The following is a 16578-nucleotide window of genomic DNA, read 5'->3' on the forward strand; positions in this document are numbered from 1 at the left end:
ATGATCTCACATTTTGGGGCCTGACTAGAATCAATTATGTTGTTTTCAAGTTCTCATCCTTTATTCCCTCTTTCAGTCTCTGGCCATGAGACCTCATCTTACTCTGTCATCATCCCTGGCCTCATCCAATAATCCAATTGAAGACCTGAATAGAACAAACAGGTTGAGTAAGAGGGAATGCCTCCTGCCTGATTGCTTTGAGCTGGGACATCGGTCTTCTCCAGCCAGGTCAGGCTCTTCTTGGGTCTCAAGCCTGCCAATGTGCAGATTGAAACTCACACCATCAGCTCTCCTGGTTCTCAGGTCTTCAGACTCAGACTGGAACCACATATTAGCATTCCTGGGTCTCCACCTTCCCAATTGCAGATCTTGGAACTTCTCAGCCTCCATAATCATGTGAGCCAATTCCTTAAATATTTCTTATATGTGTATGTATACATTAAGTATGTGTACATATACATAAACACATGTAATATGTGGAAGCACACACGCACGCGTACACACACACACACACACACAAACACACATATATCCTATTGGTTCTGTTTCACTGGAGAACCCTGACTAAAACAGCCATATTTCCCTAGGTATTAGCATTCTACCTCTAATGCCCCTCATCTCCATGGGGAATGCCTGCTGACTTTAGGACTGCAGAGGCTGTAAAAGGTCTTGAGTCACCTGCAAGGTTTCCTGAGTCTACATCCATGTGCCTTGCCTCCTGCTCAAGACCCACTGGGTGTCTTCCAGCAAGCCCAGGTCCTGACACGCAATCCTCTCCTGCCATAGCCCAAAACAGAACTTTAGGGTAGAGGATGTAGACTACCAAGGGACCTTCAGCAAATTATTTTCCTTCTCTCAACCTTCTTCTTTTTTAATCGTTGAAGTGAGAATAATAAAAACACCTTTCAGGGTGATTATAAGGTTCAGATGTGACAACGGATGCATGAATATTCTCTAACCCATGAAGTGTTGTACAAATACTTGAAAACTGTGGAAACAAACTTAGAAATGTCAAGTGGAAAAACAAAGAGAAATATTTCTTGTTCTCCCAACATTGATATCTCTCTGTCAGGCTAGGGGAGTCTCCAGTGTGTGGTACAGAGATTTTTCTCTTGAGGTCCTGGAAGGCACGGGCATTCCTAACCCCAAAAGACATGCTTCAGGACAATACAAAATGAAATCAGCTGATAAAGATAAGGTACCAAGTCACCTGAAGATGGTGGAGACAAAATCAAGTGGTATTCTTTTTTTTTTTTTTTTTTTTTTTTTTTTTTTTTTTTTGAGGCGGAGTCTCGCTCTGTCGCCGGGACTGGAGTGCAGTGGCCAGATCTCAGCTCACTGCAAGCTCCGCCTCCCGGGTTTACGCCATTCTCCTGCCTCAGCCTCCCGAGTAGCTGGGACTACAGGCGCCCGCCACCTCGCCCAGCTAGTTTTTGTATTTTTAGTAGAGACGGGGTTTCACCGTGTTAGCCAGGATGGTCTCGATCTCCTGACCTCGTGATTCACCCGTCTCGGCCTCCCAAAGTGCTGGGATTACAGGCTTGAGCCACCGCGCCCGGCCTCAAGTGGTATTCTTAAGGAAAACCTCTGGGAACGTAAGAAGCACAATGCGACACATGCAGAAGACAGAAAACAGAACCAACCTGCTGCTCAAGACCAGATGAATGAGGCCCAACTGTGAAGGCATGGTCCTGGGAAATCCAGCATGACTCCTGCTCTCGGGAACAAGGATTCCCTAAGTGTCCCAGCCTGTGTAATTCTGGGGACCCCAATGTGTTATCCTTAGAGGGACTGGGAAAAATATCAGAAGGGGTAGTGGGTTGATAAGAGCCTCCAAATGCTTCACTGATAGAACACCACCAGACACTACAGGAAGGAATGCACCCTTTACTTCTATCCCTAGCATGCTGCCTGAATACTGGTGTGTCTTTCTTTTTCTCTTCTCAACCAGCCCTGCAGCATGAACACAGTTTCACAGTCCTGTCGCAGCTGTTACTCTTTCTTTTCTCATCTATCTTATTTATTTTTAATTTAATCTTTAGAGAACATTGTCTCCCATCTTGATCACTGTTCTCTCCTATGACTGCTTTGGTCTGATTATCATTTTCCCCCCACTGTATATACACGGCTTGTTATCACATCAGCTGGTTTGCTTTTATTTGAAGTTATTATAATTTCCATCTTCCTCATTCCTCATTTTAGCCATTCTCAATTTGATGACTACCTTCCTCAGGGCTATCTGGCAAAAAAGAAGGGTAATAAACTCATGAAATGGTGCCCAAAATCCCTCATGGAACTGGTCTCCTTACTTCACAGCCTGACTTCCACAGACACCTGAAGTGTGAGACCACACTGCCCAGTTACCCCTTGTCACCATGACTGGGATGTATCTCACAGGTCTGCCTTATCACAGCACAGTCTGGAAGGAAGCCTGGGATTCCAGGGCTGGGAAAGACCTCGAGAGACAGTCAAGCTCATCTCTTCAACTGCAGGCAGAGAAAAGCAAATATAAGAGCTGATTTCTAAGGTTTCTTCAAGGAATAAAATTACACAAATGTCTAACTTATTGTTACAAAGATCTACTGTGTACCTAGAGTAATGAATAAGCAACCAATTGAGTTTTAAGAGCTAGCAAGAGCCAGACAAATGCATATTTATCTTTTGAAAGTCTAGCTAAGGCACCCTCATGGCCTATCTCAGCAGTTAATTTATGTTTTAATTTCACAGCTGTTAACAAGTTTTTTTCTTATGTCCCACTAAAACCTCTCCTGCTTTATTTGAATCAACCACAAACCATCACATAGCACTTTCTAAATGCCAAGTACTGGGATAAATTAATTTCTTCTTGTTCAGTACTTGACAGGCAGGCAAAAAAAAAAAAAAAAAAAAAAAAAAAAAAAAAAAAAAAACAGTGTCTTTCACAAAACCACTACACAAAAATCCTTTCATATATTTCAAGGCTTTAATTTCTCTCCAACACTCATAAATTTCTCCAAAATAACTGTCACCTGCTGTTGGCTGTCAAAAACCAAATCTGTTTACACAGGGTGCCAATTATTTCTTCTGTGTGTCTATGTTATCTGAGTTCATATATGTAGCTTGTTCACATTTGGGGGGTTTAAACCATCCATCCCACACTTTTCAGGACCCTCAGACTTCCTGAAGATTCTTGCTCAGAGACACAACTTCTCTCCCAGAGCCAGAAAGCAGAGAGAAAAAGAACACACCACAAATATTAGGGACACTACTTTGACTGGTATATGCTGGAGGAGCATTGTCTAGAAAATTACATCTTCCTCTTCTCTTTTCTCAAGTTTATCCTCTTGCTTTCAAGCCAGCAAATACTTTCCTTCAAGTGTTATATGCAGAGAGGCATTAGGCAAAAGTCTTCACAGTGCAAAATAATCATCAACAAAGCTTCATACCCCTTCTTGTCCACTCCCCATTATACATTAAGATGCCTGTGATTTTGTGGAATAGAAGACCTGACAGAACAGAGCCAAAGGCTCAGTTGAGGTTGCAGCTCGTCTGCTTTCTCAAAACAAGTTAATACTCTGAGCCTTAGTTTTCTTAAGTGCAAAATGGGATAAGAAGAGGTTCACAGAACTGTTACAAGAATCAAATGAAATGACTTACATGTAGGGTCTGCCACGTAGTAGTTGCTCAAAAAAAATCTTTACTAAATTGAAGCGATCAAAGAAGAATATTTGCTAATCTATTGTGTTTACCATCTGTCAGGCACTGCTTAAGGTAAAAACTCATCTAATCCTCACAACAACCATATAAAGTGAATACAGTTACTATCTCCATTTTACAGATGAAGAAACAGAGAGGTAACCTCTGTGCATTTTCTTAAGGTCACACAGCCAGTAGTATCTGTATTAATTTCTTAGGGCTGCTGTAACAAATTATGACAAATTGGATAGCTTAAAACAACAGAAATTTCATCTCTCACAGTTCAGGAGGCCAGAAGTCAAAAATTAAGGCTGATTCCTTCTAGAGGCTCTCAGGGAGAATCTGTTCCACATCTCTCCTAGCTTCTGGCTGCTGCCAACAATCCTTGGCATTTTTAGCTTTGCAGCGGTGTCACTCTAGTCTGCTCCCTCTGCCTTCCCACAGCATTCTTCCCTGTGTCTCCTCTGTGCCTGTGTCCAAATTTCCCTCTTCTTGTAAGGACCCTGGTCACTGGATTTAGGGTCCACCCTAACCTGATATGACCTCACCTTAATTACATCTGCAAAGTCCCTATATTCAAATAACATCCACATTCACAGGTACCAGGGGTGAGAAACATATCCTAACATATCTTTCTAAGGGACGTATTTCAAATCACTATAGTATCTGAGTTAGAATTGGAACCCTAGCAATCTTCACCAAGTTCTGAAAACTTCTGTACCATCTGCCTGATTAATCATCAAATATCATTTGAATATTGAATGTCATTCATTACCTATATGACTATTGTTTTCTCTATACCTGGTCTAGAAATTAGTCCCATGCTACATTTATGCCACCTGGAAACGCTGGCTCTCTTTATTCCTCTTATTTTTCCAAGTCCTTGATGTCTTCATAGATGTCTCTGTGGTCACCAACGAATTCATCCTCATGTTGGTAAGATTCTCAGGGGACACGCTGGATTTCTTTATCATCCCCGACTGATTGTCCACTTTCCATCCATGTTTCTTCAGATAAACCAATCCAGGGATATGATACACATCATAAGCACATCTTGTCTTTCCAAGGCAGCTGAGTTCCCACTTGAGCTTCTGAGGATTCCCACTATAACTCCCTCTGTACCTGACTCTAACTCCATACCCCCTCATGCCACCTGCTCAGCCTTGAGGAGTCCCATATGCCATGATGGGAAACGAAGAAAGAGCATCCACCTCCTTCCCCAAGCTTCCCAGGGGTGGGAGCATGCCTGGCTGGCAGGTCCAGATACTTTTCTTTCCTAATATTGTTATTTTTCCAGTTGCTCTAACCTGCCTACCTCATGCTCTGAATCAGAACTCATCTGAGGGCACTTCCTCCCAGGACTTGAAGATAAGACAACAAGCCACTGCTAGGGGCTTGTGTGTACTCCAGGGGTCAGCATTTCTAAATCTCACCTGGCCCACCTTCAGGGCAATGTCCAAGCCATTCTGATTTGGCCTGGGACAACTCACTCTCGATCACAATCTAGTGTCTTTTTCTTTTTTGTGTGTTTTTAAAAATTATTTTATTATTTTAGATTCAGGGGGGTACATCTGTAGGTTTGTTACATGGATATATTGCGTAAGGCTGGAGTCTGGGCTTCTATTGAACCCATCACCCAAACAGCGTACACAGTACCAATGGGAACTTTTTCAGTCCCTGTCCCCTTTTCTCCCTCTTCCCTTTTGGAGTCCCCAGTGTCTGTTGTTTCCATCTTTATGGCCACGTGTAACCATTGTTTAGCTCCCATTATAAGCAGGAACATGCAGTCTTTGGTTTGGGGTGTCTGTTTTAATTCCCTCAGGATAATGGCCTGCAGCTGCACCCGTGTCGCTGCTTTTTAAAGGACTGTGTATCTTTACTTCCAGGCCGCTGGCTGACCTTAAAACAAAGTGGGGAAAAAAACGAACCCATTCATCTTTGACCTCATTTTGATTTCCAATTACTTTTTTATTTTTATTTATTTATTTTTTTGAGATGGTGTCTCACTCTGTCGCCAGACTGGAGTGCAGTGGCATGATCTCGGCTCACTGTAACCTCCACCTCCCTGGTTCAAGCGATTCTCCCGCCTCAGCCTCCTGAGTAGCTGGGACTACAGGCACGCCACCACGCTCAGCTAATTTTTGTATTTTTAGTAGAGACGGGGTTTCACTATGTTGGCCAGGATGGTCTTGATCTCTTGACCTCATGATCCGCCCGCCTCGGCATCCCGAAGTGCTTCGATTACAGGCGTGAGCCACCACACCAGGCTCCAGTTACTTTTTTAAAGTCTTGTATCTTTCTTTTGGAAATGTGGGGAGGGGGTGGTTGGAAGGCAGCATGTAAGGACACCTCCTCTTCTGTTTCCTCAAGTTTATCCTTTTGCTTTCAAGCCAGCAAATACTTTCCTTCAAGTGTTATATGCCGAGAGGCATTAGGCAAAAGTCTTCCCTGTGCAAAATAATCATCAACAAAGGTTTGTACCCTTCTTTGTCCACTCCTTGTCCGCAAAGGGTGGAGAAGTGTGAGCAGAAGGCTGTGAAGGAGGCAAGTCCTTGCTTGAGAATTCCCATTATTTTCATACGCTGTATGCCAGAAGTTCTTTTTCTCATTGTCTCCCCACCACCCAAAAGCAGGTGTCGGGGTGGTCCAGTATGACCTCTGTTTTTTTTTTTTTTTTTTTTTTTTTTTTTTTATTATACTTTAAGTTCTAGGGTACATGTGCATAACGTGCAGGTTTGTTACATATGTATACTTATACCATGTTGGTGTGCTGCACCCATCAACTCGTCAGCACCCATCAATTCATCATTTATATCATGTATAACTCCCCAATGCAATCCCTCCCTCCTCCCCCCTCCCCCCTCCCCCCTCCCCATGATAGACCCCAGTGTGTGATGTTCCCCTTCCCGAGTCCAAGTGATCTCATTGTTCAGTTCCCACCTATGAGTGAGAACATGCGGTGTTTGGTTTTCTCTTCTTGTGATAGTTTGCTAAGAATGATGGTTTCCAGCTGCATCCATGTCCCTACAAAGGACGCAAACTCATCCTTTTTTATGGCTGCATAGTATTCCATGGTGTATATGTGCCACATTTTCTTAATCCAGTCTGTCACAGATGGACATTTGGGTTGATTCCAAGTCTTTGCTATTGTGAATAGTGCCGCAATAAACATACGTGTACATGTGTCTTTGTAGTAGACTAATTTATAATCCTTTGGGTATATACCCAGTAGTGGGATGGCTGGGTCATATGGTACATCTAGTTCTAGACCTCTGTTTTAAGAAATGCACATTCTTACTCTGTACCCCCTCCCTTGGCCCCATATTGGCTTCTCCAAGACACAGAGCTGAGTCTGCTTCAGAGTCTGCCCTGAGGAGCACGGGGGGTACTGACAGGGTGTGGCGAGTGCGGACAGAGGAATGGAGCCAGTGAAACGCAGAGGAGGATGCAGCCAGCTGCCTGTGGGAACTGGGAAGGCACACAGGGAGCTACCGCCTGAGCTGTGACTCGAAGACAGCGTGGGAGGTGGCAGGATTGTGGGGTGGGTGGGGAATGTGTCAGTCAGGGTCCTGGCAGGAAACAGATAATGTGTGACTAGGCTGAAGAGAGTTTAATACAGGACTGTTCACAAAGGTGAGGGCAGTGCAGTGTCCCTGGGAGCCCTCAGTACCCCAAGTCCGGAGAGGCAGGGCAGTTTCCAGAGCCAAGAGAGGAAGAGTTGTGTGCCATCTGGCAGGAGCTCTCAGGACAGGTCTACACAGGCCAGCCTCCCTGGGCACTGAGGACAGTGGGGAGGGCTGCCGAGCAGATCTAGGACAATGGAAATCTATCCATCACAGAGACAGAAGAGCAGGGAAAGCCCTTGCGATGTAAACTGCATGTGGAAAGGCATGAGGTCATGAGGTGGCACAGTTTGCCTGGGCACAGGGATTGCAAGGCATACAGAAGGACTGGTGGGAAATGGGGACAGAGGGAGGTCAGGGCCAACTGTGGAGAGCCCAGCTACAGAGCTCAGACTTCACCCTGTGGGCTCAGGGCAAGGATGAGAGTCTAAGCAGGGGGATCACATGGCTGGTAGTCATGGTGGTGTGGAGGATGGATTGGAGGAGGGCAGGAGCAGAAGGAAGGCCACCAAGAGCCTACTGCAATAGGAGTGCTTGGGGGAATCAACAGAATTTGGACTGGGGGCTTGCAGTCAGAAGAACTGGACTCAAATCCCCACTGCGCTGCTTACATTTGTGAGCTACTGGGTGAGTCTTTCAATGCTCAAGTTTTAGTTTTCTCATCTACAAACAGGGGAGTTGTTGTGAGAATTATAGTTCGGTAAATAAGTGCAGGGCACCTGGGCTCAGGGCCGTGAATGACACACCTGGAGTGATGCAGAGCACAGTCTGTGCAGTCAGACAAACCAACCCTGAGTCCAGGCAAGAAACACTGGAGGCCTAACAAAGGCAGGGGCAGCCACCATGGGGAGAGCAGGTGGACACAACAGTAGTTTCTCTGGGTGTGATCATGAGAGGGAAGGAGACGATTCTGAGCTATGTAACTTGGCGGATGGACTAAACATTAATGGGGTCAAGGGCCACAGAAGGACAAAAGAACTAAGGGACAGGGAAGGAAGAGGAGTGTGTGGCTCTGGACAGGTCAGTTTTTGAGAAGGCAAAAGTGGATGGAATTGCCTAAGAGGCAGTTGGAAATAAGGGATGGAGGGGATGGAGTGTGGGGACTGAGGAGCACAGACTTGGGAGTCACTGAGATTTAGAAGGTGGTTGAAGCCACGGGAAATATGAGATCCCGTGAGGAGGAGGAGGAGGAGGGGAGGGAGGAGGAGGAGGAGGAAGAGAAAGAAGAAGAAGAAGAAGAAGAAGAGAGAAGAAGAAGAAGAAGAAGAAGAAGAGAGAGGAGAGAAGAGAAAGAAGAAAGCGGATGACTGAGGCAAGAAAAGAAGAGATCAAGAGAAGGAAGGAGAACGGCGGAGCGAGCGAGCGCGGAGGAGGATCGGAGGAGGAGCCTCGAAGGGGATAGGGCGACGTGAAGGAGACGGAGAAGTGAGATGGCGAAGGAGACTCGAGACTAGCCCAAGCCCAGCTCAAGAAGCTGAAGCTAATGCCGAAATGAGAAGAGCGAAAACGAATCCTCTCCTCCGCCTCCTCTTAACTACTCGTTCTTCTCCTAGGAGGTCTACATTAACAGAAGGAGGAGGGACGAAGAAAGGGGATTCATTGAGAAAATCCCATTAACAGTACCCATTTAAATGAAGGACATAATAGGAGTAGTCAGAAAAAAAAAATACTGAGCAGAAAAAGACCAAGAGATCTGAGGAGGAACAAGAGAAAACCATCGTGGAAGCTGAGGGGAGACAGTCTCCCAAAGGATGGAAAGACCCACAGCATTGAGTGCTTCACAGAGACTAAATAAGATGTAGACAGAAAGCAAGCCAGGGATTCTGCAACCAAGACATCCCTGATGGCCTTAGCAAGAGCAGTCTCAGTAGGGTAGCTCAGGAAGCCCGATTAAAATGAGCTGAAAAGTGAATGGGAGTTTTGGAAATATAGATAGCAAATGCGGTTTCTCCAAAGAGTCTGGCAGTGGAAGGGCAAGACAGGATGGTGGGTTTGAGGGGCATCTTTTCTTTATAGGATGGCAAAACCTAATCCTATTTGTAGGCTGGAAAATAAGGGACAAAACAGAAATAGCCTCTAGGGAAAATGATGGCTCAAGACATAGAGACAGCAGAAGGCAGGGTGCAAGTAGAGGAGCTTGCCTGGGGTCTGAGAAGGCACCGACTATGAACCTGCCACTAAGGTGGGGGCCAGTCCTATTCCTGGCTTGTATCCCTCTCCCTTTCTTAGGCGGAATTTGGTGGCCTTTCTGAAGTAGCTAAGCCTTTTCCTGTGAGAGAGCTAATGCCATTTTGATGTGGAAGTAGGAGTCGGGCTGGTTAAGGCAAGAGGTCAGTTTAACTTTTAGTAAAGTGTCCTGATAAAAAGCAAGGGCTGTTGTAACTGCCCCAGACCTGCATTTCACCCACCTGCTACTGACTTCCCTTTCTCATAGGAAGGAACCGAAACGTGACATGGATCAAAAGGACAGTACATGAAATCAAAGTTATGCTACTGTTATTTTCTTAGAGAGGAGATTCATATGAATTCCTCCTGCCTCTCAGGACCTGAGTGACGGGACTCATGTAGATATACGAGGGCTGGAAGGGTGGTGAGGCCTGGCCAGGGATACTACATGCTCTCTTGGGATCTGTTTATGAGTCTTCCAGTCTCTCTTTTACATTTAGCTTGTCAAATTCCCCTTCATCAGCTGAGGCGTTTGACAGGCTAAATTGTTTCCCTTGGGCTTTGTCCTTCTCATGAGTGAACAAAGGCAATCAGGAGAAATTTAGGTTTAACTCTTTTACTAAGAAAATTCTTCTTACATACACATACACATACGAAAAAATTTGGTGTGTGTATGTGCACGTGTGTATACGCATGTGTATATACATATATCTCTCTATATATTTTTAACAGTGTTTGAGTCTGAGGACACACCACTGGCCTAGAGCCTGGATGGCTGCTCCGACTCTGCAAGGAAATGCACCTGCACTACCTCACCTCCCCCAGCAGTCAGGACAATCTCCAACAATTAATTATGTGTTGACGGGAGACACTGAGCAACAATGAGCTCATGTGCAGATCTCATCTGTCAGGTGCTGCCATTCGGAGGTTATTCTTGCTCACCCCCTCCAAAAAAACCTTTATTGGAGCAATTAATAAAAACAAGATGAACACATTTACCCTTTATGATGCCTTCATTTCTCCCACCCAATCCCTGATCATTATGAATTATCAGTAAAAACTGCAACAAGTGAGACAAGAGATGAGGTCAAAGACCAAGATAATCCACAAAAAAACATAATCAGACCCTAAATCAAAGAGCTAACTGCACAGCAGTAGCTGGACAGGACTGGCATCCTCGGCCAACCGGAGGAAGGAGGGTGTGCATTTTCAAAGGCAGCCTTGCTTAGTGGTTAAACCCACAACATCAAGAGGTGCTGGGCTCCCTTCCTGAGCAAAGCTGAACAAGGTCACTTGACTTCTTGTTTCTCAGTGTTCTTAACTGTGATGCTGTCTTTTTAGTATTATTTGTGTGCTGCTTATTATCTTCTATTAGAATATATGTTCTGATGTTCTAATGTTAACATTTTTGTCACTGTTCCCAAATACCTTCACATATGGGCTCTGTTCAGTGCTCAACACATGTCTATAGGTGGGTCGGTTCATTCATTCATTCATTCATTCATTCATTCATTCATTCATCCACTCAGTCCCAGATAAAAGTCTACAGAATGAGTGTAATTAATTTCTGGGAATTGTGCAAAAGCTTAAGAAGTCAATTACATTGAATATATATGTATTGAGCCCTATTGTGTGTGAGACAAGCGGTTAAGGAGACCCAAAGTTAGACAAGATATAGTTCCTACTAAAAACTGTGACAGATAAACTACAATAAAAGGATAAACTTAAGGTCTGTATAACACCTTAGGGTCCAAAGGACAAACCTTAATTAGATCCCCACTGTGGGGGTGGGGATGAAATCAGGAAAGAATTCCTGGTGAATGTGTTATTTAAAATAAACGTTGAAAGATTAATAAGAATTTGACAGGCAGAAATGTTAAGCCAAATACAGAGGACTCCTCAGTTAATCATGGTTTGATCATGGCGACTGCCAGCAACAGGGAAAGGCTGTAACTCCTCAAGAGCCAGGTCTCAGGGTCTCCTGATAAATGATGTGGAGACTTGCAGACAACCCAGCTTTTTCCACTCCATCTTTTCCAAATTCTGTGCTTAACCTTCTGGACCTCGGAGTCATCCTCACCTCTCCAGTCTGAGGTCTGCCACCAGACAGGAAGCCGAGGCTCACAGTCTGATTGTGCTCTCAGAGGTGTGACACCACCATCCTTCCTCCCAACTGTGCCAGGACACAAGATAGAAGCCACAGAAAGCTTACCCAGCCAGGCCAGAGGACAGGGCACTATAGCAGTGTCTAGAGAGGTGTTTAGTGCCAAATGCTCAAGTTGTGGAGTAAGCTACAACATTGTCCTACTACAACCCCAGAGGTTCTCTCTTAATATTAAAGGTTTTGTCAGGCAGGGGCTACAGCTCCAAATCAAGACCAATCTTTATTTACCTTTGGGGTTAGGGTTGGTCACACAATGGTCCTTTACCCTGGGCCATCACATGGTCCTTACATGTCAGTGTAAAACCCAGGCCCTAGGCCAACATTCCCATCATCCCTGTGATTCCAAGGACATTGAGGGTAACATAAAGGCCCCTCCTATGTGAATCCTCTTCCCTTTAATAATGTGAAGCTCACCAACATGAGATTGGTTTGTATTGAATAATAAGACTCCTCTAACAAAATGCAAATGCCTTTTGGGCTGGTAAATAAAATTTTTTAAGCATTCAAACATTAAATCATTAATAAAGTTAATGAAAAATAAAGTTTGTTTTTTCTCCTCTTACTCTTACATGAGCAGTAGAAGAGCCAATGATAAACCTTCCCAGTTTTAGATGCAAATATTCAAAGATGATGTACAATACTTATTGGCAAAAAAGGAGTCTTACCTTGGAATTCATAAACATGCAGGAGTCTGGGGTCCATGAATTCTCCTAAAATTCAAAACTTTGCCAGAATGATTTTTTTTCTATGGAGAAAATACTTTTCAGCAGATTCTCAAAGGTATTTGTATCCCAGAAAAGGTCAAGACCATCTGATGGACTTCCAGGCCAGTGCTGATTTGGTAGCAAGGAGAGAAGTCAAGGACAGAAGTGTTTGTTTTATTTTGCACTCACTTTCCCTTCTGCGATTCTTCAATGCTTTGCACAAATTCTAAATGGATTCCCTTTACACATTTAAGAATAAAATGAAGCACAGAGTAATGAAATTTGACACCAGCCAATCATTTTGTAGTAGAACTGTGACCAGCCTGTTTTCCTGCTCCCCTGTTACTTTCCCCACAGGGTAATTCCCTCCCTGGTAGACAGTATTTAATTTTGTGAAGTTTTCTAAAGGTGGCCTAATTTAATTTTCCATCATTAGTGTAAAAGATGCCCTCTAGGGCCAGGCCCAGAGAGGCGGATCTAGAAGTTTAATTTTGATTGCTCTGGTAGCTATTTTCAGTTTCCTGCTGTGCAGGTCTATGGGCTCTCTCATGAGCTCCCTGCCCTGGGGGCTGTGATAACCCTTCCCAGTTTTAGATACAAAAGGGCTGTGCAAGGGTAGAAGACAAGGCCACCAAGAGGATAACCCAGCTTAGCAGCCTTTTTGAGATGAACATTTTAGTGCAGCAAACAAGCAAATCAAGGCTGCCCCAGCTTTGTCATGCAGTATGTATTTATTGAGCACCTACTATACACTAAGAATCCTTGTAGGCACTTGGGATGCAACAGTAAAACATGCATGGTCCCCACCTTCATGGAGTTCATGCTAAGAGTAACCATGACACAAATTTCCATTTTTCAGGATGACTGGATTTAAAATCAAGTGGGAGGCCAGCAGAGGCAGAAAGCCCTCAGAAAGGGCAAAGGTAAAAGCACTGAAGCTTCAACCTGAGATCACTGGGGCCTCCTCTCCCTTCCTCATTTACTCTATATTCAGACACCACTAGTCTGAATGGTCCATGCTTAAAACAGCCCACAGGTTAACTTCTTTCTTTGCATTTCTGCTGCTGTCACCCAGTTTGGCCAGACCCAGATACTCTTCCCATTACACTCAGATCCCCAAGCAATCTCTCTTCAGTGCATCTCAATGACAGGAGTTTCTTTTTTTTTTTTTTTTTGAGACGGAGTCTTGCTCTGCCACCCAGGCTGGAGTGCAGTGGCCGGCTCTCAGCTCACTGCAAGCTCCGCCTCCCGAGTTCACGCCATTCTCCTGTCTCAGCCTCCCGAGTAGCTGGGACTACAGGCGCCCGCCTCGTCGCCCGGCTAGTTTTTTTTGTATTTTTTTAGTAGAGACGGGGTTTCACCGTATTAGCCAGGATGGTCTCGATCTCCTGACCTCGTGATCCGCCCGTCTCGGCCTCCCTAAGTGCTGGGATTACAGGCTTGAGCCACCGCGCCCGGCCAATGACAGGAGTTTCTTTCCATTTGGGATGAGTTGCATTCCAAGCCAGACTGGTTTTCCTAAACTATCACTTTCACTTTGGAACTTTCAGAGCCAAAGTCATCATGGGAAGACTGCAAGTACAGATGTGGGAGGAAGCTCTTGATATATTACTGAGAGAAAAACAGGATAATTTAGAACTAAATGCAGAATATTAGAGTTTGGAAGAATATCTGAGTGTCAATATATTTGCATATGGAGCAGTACTAGGAGGAATAGGTGTTGAAGAAAGAAAACGGACACTTTTCTTTATAAAACACTTCACTACTTTATTTTTAGTAACAGTTACGTATTATTTGGTCATTTTAAAACTTACGCTTTACCTTCCCCTGAACATTTATCTAAAAACCATCATGGAAAGTTTAATAGAAGTCACAGTGAGATCCTTGAGGACATGGGGGACACCCTGTTTGTTTTTGCATTCCAAGCGCTTTCTACATAGAGGCATGCAATGACTTTTGAAATGAAGGGGTGAAAGAAAGAAGAAGAGAGAAAAAGAAAGGTCTTGGACACATGTGCTAATATGTACATATGACTTGGAGCCACCATGCCTCCAACGATTTATAAGTCATCAATCCCTTGCTAGAGACTCATCATCCATTGTAGGTATTTACTGAGACTCACTAAGCACAAGGGACTTTTTGCACCTTATAAGGAGGGATAAACACTACAACCCAGAATTTTCCCTTCAGGAAAGGTAAAAAATATATATAAATATGTAGGGTTGAAAGCAAACAAAAGAGAAGGAAGCAAAAAACAGAAATAGGAGAAATGAGAAGTGGTAGATGATACTGCAGGGCAATGCAGAAGAACAGAAGAATGTGCTGGTGTGTTTGGAGGTGTGGGGCATGCAGGGGTAAACATGGAGGGAGCCATTTCTGTGAAGTAAGTGGTAGAAAGCAACAGCAGGCCATGAGGACCTACAAGATGGTGGCCCTGACAAAGACATACCCAGGGCTTTGGAAGAAAGGGAGGGTTAACAGAAGACGGGCTCTTGGGTGGGGTTAGCAGGATTAAAAAAAGGATAGGAGAGAGCTGAACATATTTGTAGAGAGAAAGAGGGTGTCCAGGAAGACAGAGAGACAGAGCATAGTTCACAGCTCAAGGTGCTGAAGAAACAAGCGAAGATGGGTCCAGAAGAGAGAGAGAGAGAGGCAGTGAACAGAAAGACAGTTGGCAGTGACACTAAGAGATTCTAAGGGAGGAGAGGACAGCTGAGGAATCTCAGAGAGGTGTTGGGGGTCACCTATGGAAAGTGAGGGTATACAGGGTTGATAGGTAGAAGGTAAGAAGGGCATTATGATGGGTATTATCATCTACCAGGGTGAATAAGGGATTGCTAAGTAGCCCTGGGAACTAACAGAAGCCAGACAGCATGAATGGTATTTCCTTCTCCTTCTTAGTTCATAAGATTCTCCATGCATAAAATTGGGTAATTCCTACTCATGCATATGTATGAAAAGGCAGTAGCAATGAAAGGTTTTGAAGCTGGAGGAAATAAAAACATCAACTCTACATGAAACATGACTCATGACTAGAGTGATGGACACTGATATCCGCCAGATGGGCTGACCCAGAAATGATATGAGAAGTTAGAAAGAGATCTATAGGCTGCGCTGCCTCCGCATCCCTGATGATCAGTTTTCTCAGTTTAGCAGAGGCTGCTCAAAAACCTTAGGCAATGGGAGGCTGAAGGAAGAGAAAACACTCATCCTTACAGAAACAGTACGGGAAGGGCAGATGTCACTCCATCACTTATAAACCATACAGAGAGCAAAAGAGACATGTATGTATCATAAGCAAAGAACAGGGTACACCTCCTTCTCTGATTTTTTTTATGACCCTTTGTGCCTTGGACCCCTTCCAGAGTCTAACGGGAATGGAGAAAAGGGAATGCATTCCAGGATTTGAGTTGGAGCTTGGGGCATGTGAAGATGTGGAAGAAGGGAAGATATAGAGTAATCTCTGTCTGGGAGGTCTCTGATTTTGGAGGGACAGCATGGACTTTGGAGAGGTATCTTTAAGACTCCTTAAATCTTGGGAGTGTTTTTTGGCTCCACAAAACAATACAGTGACTAAATTATTTTAGCATTTCCCTTATATCATAATTATGATTCTACTTATGTATCCCAGGTCAGGATTGTATATAAGCACATTTTGAAGAAATAATAATGCTTAAAATTACACATACTTTAAAAACCTTCCATCTTTATCCCCATAGGACCTTTTCATCATCCCTTTATAAGGGTATTACTAGCTCCTCTTTTTAAAATATATATTTATTTGATCTCACTGTTAAGTTGTAATTCATCATACCATGGTTCTCCTTTCTTTCACTACCAAGTAACTAAACAGCTGTCCCCACCTCTCTACTGAAACTGCTCTGCAGGAGTCACCACCTCTTCCATCTGATAAATGCAAGTCTTTCTTCCGTCTGTACTCTGAACTACTCATTCTCCTGTAAGGATGGATGCCCTTTTCATTATTTCCAAGTCTTTACAAAAGCTGCTCAGGATTTCTTCTACCTTACTTCCATAATAAAAAGGTATTTAAGGAGTTCTTTCTAAGCTTATTCTTAAAGATAATTCACTGTCTTCTGTCTTACATTTTTTTTGCCATCAAAAAATTGTCTTTGTAGACTACATTTTTCCCCTTCAGCTGTTTTAAAATCTTTGTCTTTAACATTCTGTCATTTCATTACTGAGTCTAGAGTTTAATAACTGATTTCTTGTTTATCTTGCTTGTAGT

General features: G+C 43.9%; 1 protein-coding gene across 5 annotated transcripts in view; it reads right to left on the reverse strand.

The window, feature by feature from the left end:
* Nucleotides 1–16578, reverse strand: part of C8H1orf226 (chromosome 8 C1orf226 homolog) — a 344250-nt gene that overhangs the window by 61321 nt on the left and 266351 nt on the right. Inside the window, exon 1 of one of the 5 annotated variants that reach the window (XM_030936750.1) lies at nt 12294–12358. The exons of the other annotated variants lie outside the window; for them this stretch is intronic. The gene's annotated coding sequence lies outside the window, so the exon portion shown is untranslated. Of the gene's footprint in view, nt 1–12293; nt 12359–16578 lie in introns of those variants that run through there. 5 annotated transcript variants of the gene reach the window in all.

Source organism: Rhinopithecus roxellana, chromosome 8, assembly GCF_007565055.1.
Source record: "Rhinopithecus roxellana isolate Shanxi Qingling chromosome 8, ASM756505v1, whole genome shotgun sequence".
In the NCBI taxonomy this organism is placed as follows: domain Eukaryota; kingdom Metazoa; phylum Chordata; class Mammalia; order Primates; family Cercopithecidae; genus Rhinopithecus; species Rhinopithecus roxellana.